Raw genomic sequence first — 6,991 nt, 5'->3', positions numbered from 1 at the left:
TGGTGAGGAACTCGATGGGTTGAAGAGTAGCTGCTTTTGTAAAATATCCGAGCCTGTGTTTTTTCTCAACAGAAGAGTGTCTATTGTGTGTAAATGACACATTTCTACTTTACTGAAGAAGACATTGTTCATGCATCAACCTGGCCAGCATTTTTTATTATGGACTTTTCTCCAACACTTTGCACAGTTAAGTCACAAGCAGATGAAATTCTAAGCACTTCTAGCTGCCTTCTATTAAGCATTGTTTCAGATTTCTCAGCAGTTTGCAGGATCAAGAACACAAGCGTCAAAACTGACTCTGATGTGAAGACTGAGAAACAGCTACCATGTAAAACTCCATGGAAGGTTTCTGTGTCTCAAGATCCTTCTGGCATCTGTAGTTTTTTGAATCTTCCATAGCAGTGTGAGATTGAATCATGAGTTGGTGTTGCTGTATATCAGGGATTTCTGGTCTAGTTGTTGTAAATGTCTGTAGCTAGCCGATCTCCTGTTATGATCCAATTATTAAGGTTCTTTGGAAATACCTCTGCCCGAATTAAGGTACAAATGAGACCATATGCCAGTCAATAGTATGGGTTTTATTTGATAGAAAATATGAGAGAGAGAGGGGACAAAAGAGAAGTAGGAAAAGAGGTGGGGGGGACAGAAAGAGGGAGAAAGAAAATATCACCATCTGTGGATCCTAATGATGTTGTGTTGATCCTCTCCAGCCGGTCTTCTTTGTGGTGATGATCCCCCAAAAGCACAGGATGCCATGGGTTAATATACACTCAGACCAGGGGCAATGTCCAGGCATGTCCCCCCGGGGGAGGGGGCAGCCTCTAGCTGCAGACTCTGCTTGCATCACCTGCACTCCTGTGGTGCAAGGCCTAGCACTCTGGGGGGTCTGTGATGGATTGTGACTCCCCCTCAGCTGCCTCTCACGTGAAAGTCCCATGGATGTGGGGTTGGGGGTTCCACAGCTGGGCCGGTTTGTGTAAACCTGGCTTCTGTGAGCTGTGCTCTGCCCCACCCCAATACTCAGCCAGGGATGATTCTCAGCACAGCTGGTGGCTTTGGCCTTTGTGTATGCATTCCTTTCCCTCAGCCTGAGATGACTGAACAATAGGGTTTCCTTTATCTAATCTCAGCAGTTTGACTCAGTCCTAAGTCCCAGTCAGGTATCTTCAGGGAGGCTTCTTTGATTGTAGCTTCTTTATACACTTTTTGTTATAATGAGCAAAACTTTATATCAATGTTTGAGGCATGAACTGTTTCAGTCTCTGACATCTCCATTATGTAATGGATAAAATACATGCCTCTCTTGAAAAATAACATCAGTTACAGTATTGATTTCAATCTAGCACTTTTGTATTGATAAAACACCATGTTTACAAACAAGCTTTAATTGGTGTATGGAACCAAAATCTTTGAGTTAAAGTTCACTAAAGCCAGTAAGTTTTTTCTGAACTGCAATAATGGAAGTTTAGTTTTTAAAAAGCTGTTTACACTCCAGTCTCAAGCTCAGAAAGGCAACAAACCCTTACACATTGCAGTCTCTATATATAAAGTACAAGATTACTATTAATTACTTTATTCTAGCACAAGATTATCTGTTAATACGTAAAAGTCTTTGGAATTACAGTTCATGCTGTGTCACAGTGAGAGGCTTTACTCCTGCTCTGGATAAGGATCATCCTCTGATGCAGGGCAGATTGAAGATATTAGGTGATTCCTATACTTTATCTGGTCTGGTATGATTTTGGTTGTGTATCAAACTGACTGAAAACATTCCTTTCCTTTAAAAGTGATTGTTAAATAACAGGTTGTTGGGGTTTGGCTGTTTTGGATTGGGTTTTTTTTTTAATCTTCTAGGAAGCCCATGTTGCTTTGGCATCAAAATTGTCACTGAATAATGAGGGATTTTTTGGCAAAATATGACAATGATCACAGTTCTGCTTGTGCCAGTTGAAAGCATGTGAACAAAACTTGGCTCTAAACCAAGACATATAATCTAAACATATATATATATGCAGGTGTTTGTATGACATCTATGCCATCTAAGCTCCCTTATATAATGGTTACAGCTATCAGAGAGCTGCTTAATTCTGGGAACAGGGCTCCTTCAGCAGCTCATCCTCAAAGAGAAGTGGGTTGATTGTGTTGCCCAAACACAGGCAGGAGGTTGCAGGGTTCCTCTGTCCTGTCTGCTACTGCTGTGGGATGGCTCAGATGCCTGAGGGTATTTCATCATCAGACACTTATGCTTAGGCAAGTGAACATCTGACAGTCACTGGGACACTTTTATATCCTTCCCAAACACTAATGCTATCACAAGCACAAAGATTGCACAGGTGAAGCTGTCCAGAGCTGGACTCTGAAAAACTGAGGTAATACCCATGAAATGCCATTATTGAGTTATATCAGAACATGGCATTCTATTCAGCAGAAATGTGCTTTGGAAAACAAAGATGTCCATGTATCTTAAGAGCAGAAGGGTGTTTATGTTCTTATGTAAGGATTAAGATGGGAGGAATGGAAAGAGGGAAAAGACAGACTGGAGGATTCTTGTAAGAAAGAAGGGGATAAAGGAAAACAGAATGAAATCAAAAGTGGCTGAAAATTACTCAAATGGCCCTCCAAGGAAATGAAGCTGCTTTTCCTCTCATTTTGTTTTTAGATAGGTTGTGATTGCTCACTAAATATTTCAAGCAGATGGATTCTGCTACAGTTTTTTCCTGTTCTTCCAGCTCTAACTTGGAGTTATAAAAATAATACTATGAACCATGAGAAAGTTTGTAAAATACTATGCCACATGCATACCACTGATTTTGTTGTGTGTGTGAAAGTTAAGCTCTTAAGAGAGAACATGGCCTTTAATGCAATATCCCAATGCCACTGCAGTCAATTTTGAATCTCCTCTGGATTTCACTTGGAACAAACTTTGACCTTGAAAAAACTAGCTGTGTGTGAAAAAAGTCCATCACTTAATACAATGTTCTGAGTTATTTTATTTGAAAAATATGTCCTGTGTTCATACCCCCCCAAAAAAAAGCAAACATTATTTGCTTGTCATACTGCTTCAAATGTATATCTACATGGGGAAAAAATCATATAGGAGCTGTGAATCACATTTTGAATCAAAGCCTTTGAAAGGTGGAGGAAGGCTGAGCCTTCCTGGACCTGCTGGTAGCAGTTCTCATTTTCTGTAAAGTGTAATCAGTTGTGGCACCAGCAGCATGAGAGCTGGATGTCAGCACCAGCAAAGGAGCTCCTGGTGTGCCTCACGACTGGCTAAGCATCTGAAGGGCAAAAGGAATCCTTTTGCTTTAAATATCTAACATTTATTTTAAAATTTAAACACAGAAGCTGTTCTTCTGAGAAAGGTACTAAAACTGGAAGAAGCGTGGTTTATGGTCTGTCACTGGGGATCCATGTTACTTTCCTGTAGTATGGTACATTCAGGATTAATAAGAATGCTTCGCTATTTCAGGTCTTGTGAAGCAATTTCTTAAGGCCATAAATTTTCTTGGTGATATTTTGTTTGTGCTGTCTGTAGGAAAAAGGGTACCCTTGCATGAAATACTGCATGGCCAAAGGCAAACCACAAAATGAAATCCAGGGGCTGAGGGGGATTTGAAGAAGGGTTTAGAAAGGGAAATCTGTGTATTTAACTTAAGTAACTTAAGAGGTGATGAAACATTCATCTAATTTATAAATCTTTGATGAGTGGACTTTTGAGGTAGATAGGGAGTGCTCAGGACAGCACTGAGCAGAACAGTTGAGAGCAGATAAGAGTTATGCAGAGAAAGAAAAGGCTGTGATAAAACATGAAAAAAGAAAACTTCCTTTGATTGAAGTCTACTTTTGAGTATTGGTCTATGGAATGATCTTCAAGGACAGCACAGAAGAATTACTATTTTGTACTCTTTATTAACATTACTTTATATTACAGTAGTGAGCAGACTCTAAATGAGATATAGGTCTTTTTTACTGAGCCATAGCTGAGAGCAAAATATGTCATGAGATAATCCCTGACTTGGCAATCTAATGAGGTTGATAAGGCATATGAAAAAGAGAAGTAAAGGCAGGAGAGCTTTCCTAATGGTACAACAAAAATAAGTGATGGATTTATTTATTACTAATTTATCCAATGAAATAAAGCCATGATACATAGACTTTAAAATTACAGCTGTGTACTGAGAGGAGATGAGCTGAAGAACCCTTTTTTTCTGGAAAGCTCTCCCATTTGCTATAATTATCTCACATAAGCAGAGTACACAGTGGTATTGTGAGTGCATTGTAGGTTGTTAGCATTTACCTTGCAATAAGAACTGTGTTAGACATTTACACTGAATATTGTAAGCTCCTCTTAACAATTAACAGCTAGGAAATACATTTGCCTCATTGTTTTCCATTGCTGCAAAATGCATGAAATTGGAGTTAAAAGCCCCTTTAGTGAGGATTGCATAACTCTAGTCAAGACAGTGCAATAACTTCTGCTTTTATGTAGATTATCTTTTCTTTAATAAGCATACACTTATTTGGGAAGCTTTGGTTCTTCCCAGAAAACTGTAAAAGAAAGCTGCACAACAGAAAATCAGTGAGTTTTAAATGAAACAGGGTACTGGTGGGGCATTAATGACATATTTATATGCCTCTATAGTACATGTCTACCAAAAAAAAGAAAAAACTTAATCTATGTTGCATAAACTCAACTTTCAGGTTTTAAGATAGCTGAAAATTCACAGCAAACATATTGTAGGAATGAAACCCTTAAATAGAGATAAATTATCATTCAGTAGGATTGTCTCAAGTTTCTTTGGTACATAAAACCCACAGTTCCTTTTCTCACTGTATTTCCCTTCTTTTATTTGAGTGCAGCTCTTGCAACATGCTCGACATTGTGCAGCTAGAGAGGCACAGATTCTGGTGCAATGTTGTGCAGTATAAATAGATGAGAGACAGAAGCAATACTCCCAGAAAGCCCTTGTCACTGTTCCCTTCCTTCTCCCAAAGGATTTCTCCTGACTGTTCCTTCTCTCTGAATGCCAGACATCCCTGGCCAGATGTTTAGGGTATGTTGTTTTCCTTCACCTCAGATCAGCATCTGGCAGATTCCTGTCCAACAAGGCTCCACAGGAGAGGATGAGCACTCAGATGGGAAGTGGCACACTGATGGTTCTGCCTGAAAGGTAGGGACTTACCCACATTTCTCTTCTGTGCTCCTCCCTCACTGTTTCTTCTCCTTGAGACAACCTTCATCCACTGCTCACATTCTTCCATTCCTCAGAGCACCTGTAGATTTGCCCTTTTTCCCTTTCCTCCTCTTTTTTTCCCTTTCACACCTGACATAAAGCTCTTTTGTTTCTACTTTTGATTACTTTTTGTTTCCTCCTTTCTCTACCTGCAGACTCCTGTAATCCTAGTGAGTCCTGTGGCTCCTTTTCTCAGAAGAGACCAGGATTCAGGATGAGAAAACATAGACATCCCTGCAGTTGGCAGCTGACAGTAACCACAGCATGTGCTGCTTGCCAGAGTTGTCTCCAGTTCTGATTGGGGGCTACACTTAGCAGTGATCAACTTTTTGGCAATTATAATTGTGGCTTTTTAAATTTTTAAATGTGACATTAATAATTATAGATGCTAGTCTTTCCTTTCCAGGGCTTGTGGCTGTAAATGAAACATTTTCCACAATAAAATAGTCACATTATGAAAAATTTAAAGTCACAGGGAAACTAGAACTTTCAGAAAAATCCCCAAAGACTACAAAACTGCATGATAAAACCTGATGAGCTGATGACACAGAGCAGGGTGCTGAAGAAATGTCAGCCAGTGCTGCAGCTCCAGCTGCAAGCACTTGAGAACTGGAGTTCAGAGAGATTAATCCCTCATCAGAAACACAGACCCTTTCTACCTCCTATAAGTGGTTGGGCCTAATAAGAGATATTGACATCTCTGAAAAGACAGCAAACTTACAGAAAGCAAGTTAGAAAGCATTCACATGCCTGTGCATAAGGGTTGCAGCTGATCTGCCTGCAGCACCTTAAGTTCATTTGGATTAGATGTACAAAATACAGCAACACAGTCTTTGGCAAATGCTTGTATAGCTGCAGTGAAGCCTCATCATTGCTCTCGGTGCCCAAGACAGCTACCTTAGAGCTAATTATCTCCCTCTGTGCTGTAGTCGTGCTCTCTGAAAGCAGTCATCCATCAGGAGGTGCTTGGTGTGTCACATGAATCTTCAGTGGGCTCTTCAAGGTGCCAAGCCACCGTTCTGCCAGGCAGCTGCTCCTCCTCACTGATCTGAGCAGGGACGTGTGGACATCAGGGAGGTGGGGTGGGACAGCCTTGTCCCCTGCCCTGCCTGTGTTTGGGTTGCAATTACATTTTGAGCAGATGGTCATGGGGCAGAGCTGTGCAAGTCAGAGAGAACAGTGGGAGGATGGACAGCAATTCCAACTCAGTGTTCATTGTAATTTAGCTGGGCAGAAACTGCCCTTTTTGTGTGGTTCACCAGAATGTGGAAAACTTGTAAAATATGGTGCTGTCTCAGGATTATTTATGGGCAAGCTCAGAAGGAATGTGATGAGCTCCTTTGGGAAAGAGCAAAACTAGGTAAACAGGCAACACCACTGAGGATGAAGTTGAACCTTGACAAGCACAATTTAAAGCACATTGAAAGGAATGATTTAAGTTATAAGTACACACAGATGGTCCCTGAATTAGCTGCAGTCTCATGCAATAAAGAATTGGATTTTGCAGCAAACAGCTCCCAGTCTGTTCAGAGATTGGGAAAGCAAAAGCATTTAGCTACATTAAGGATGAGAGAAAATTATGTGTTCAAACCAGGGCTTGTACATACATGTTGACATATGGCAGTGATTTCCTAAGTGTTTAAATAACTGAGATTGGCAATGAGATTTCCTTTTCACATTTTCTAAAGGGAGATTAGAAAGTCTGGAGGTAGTTAATTTCATGGAAATAAGGGGAAACTTGTCAACATCTGTAA

General features: G+C 40.4%; 1 long non-coding RNA gene across 1 annotated transcript; it reads left to right on the top strand.

Annotated features, from left to right (window-relative positions):
* The first annotated feature begins 305 nt into the window (after nucleotides 1-305).
* On the top strand, nucleotides 306-5,705 carry LOC146443154 (uncharacterized). Its single transcript, XR_014856723.1, has 3 exons — nucleotides 306-420; nucleotides 5,082-5,174; nucleotides 5,393-5,705. It is a non-coding gene; the product is annotated as an uncharacterized LOC146443154 (long non-coding RNA).
* The last annotated feature ends 1,286 nt before the right edge of the window (nucleotides 5,706-6,991 follow it).

The sequence above is a fragment of the Lichenostomus cassidix genome, chromosome 1Aa, assembly GCF_008360975.1.
Source record: "Lichenostomus cassidix isolate B80296 chromosome 1Aa, HeHo_3.0, whole genome shotgun sequence".
Taxonomy (NCBI): Eukaryota; Metazoa; Chordata; class Aves; order Passeriformes; family Meliphagidae; genus Lichenostomus; species Lichenostomus cassidix.
The sequence above is the reverse complement of the archived record's forward strand: the minus strand, read 5'-3'. Positions and strand labels throughout refer to the sequence as shown.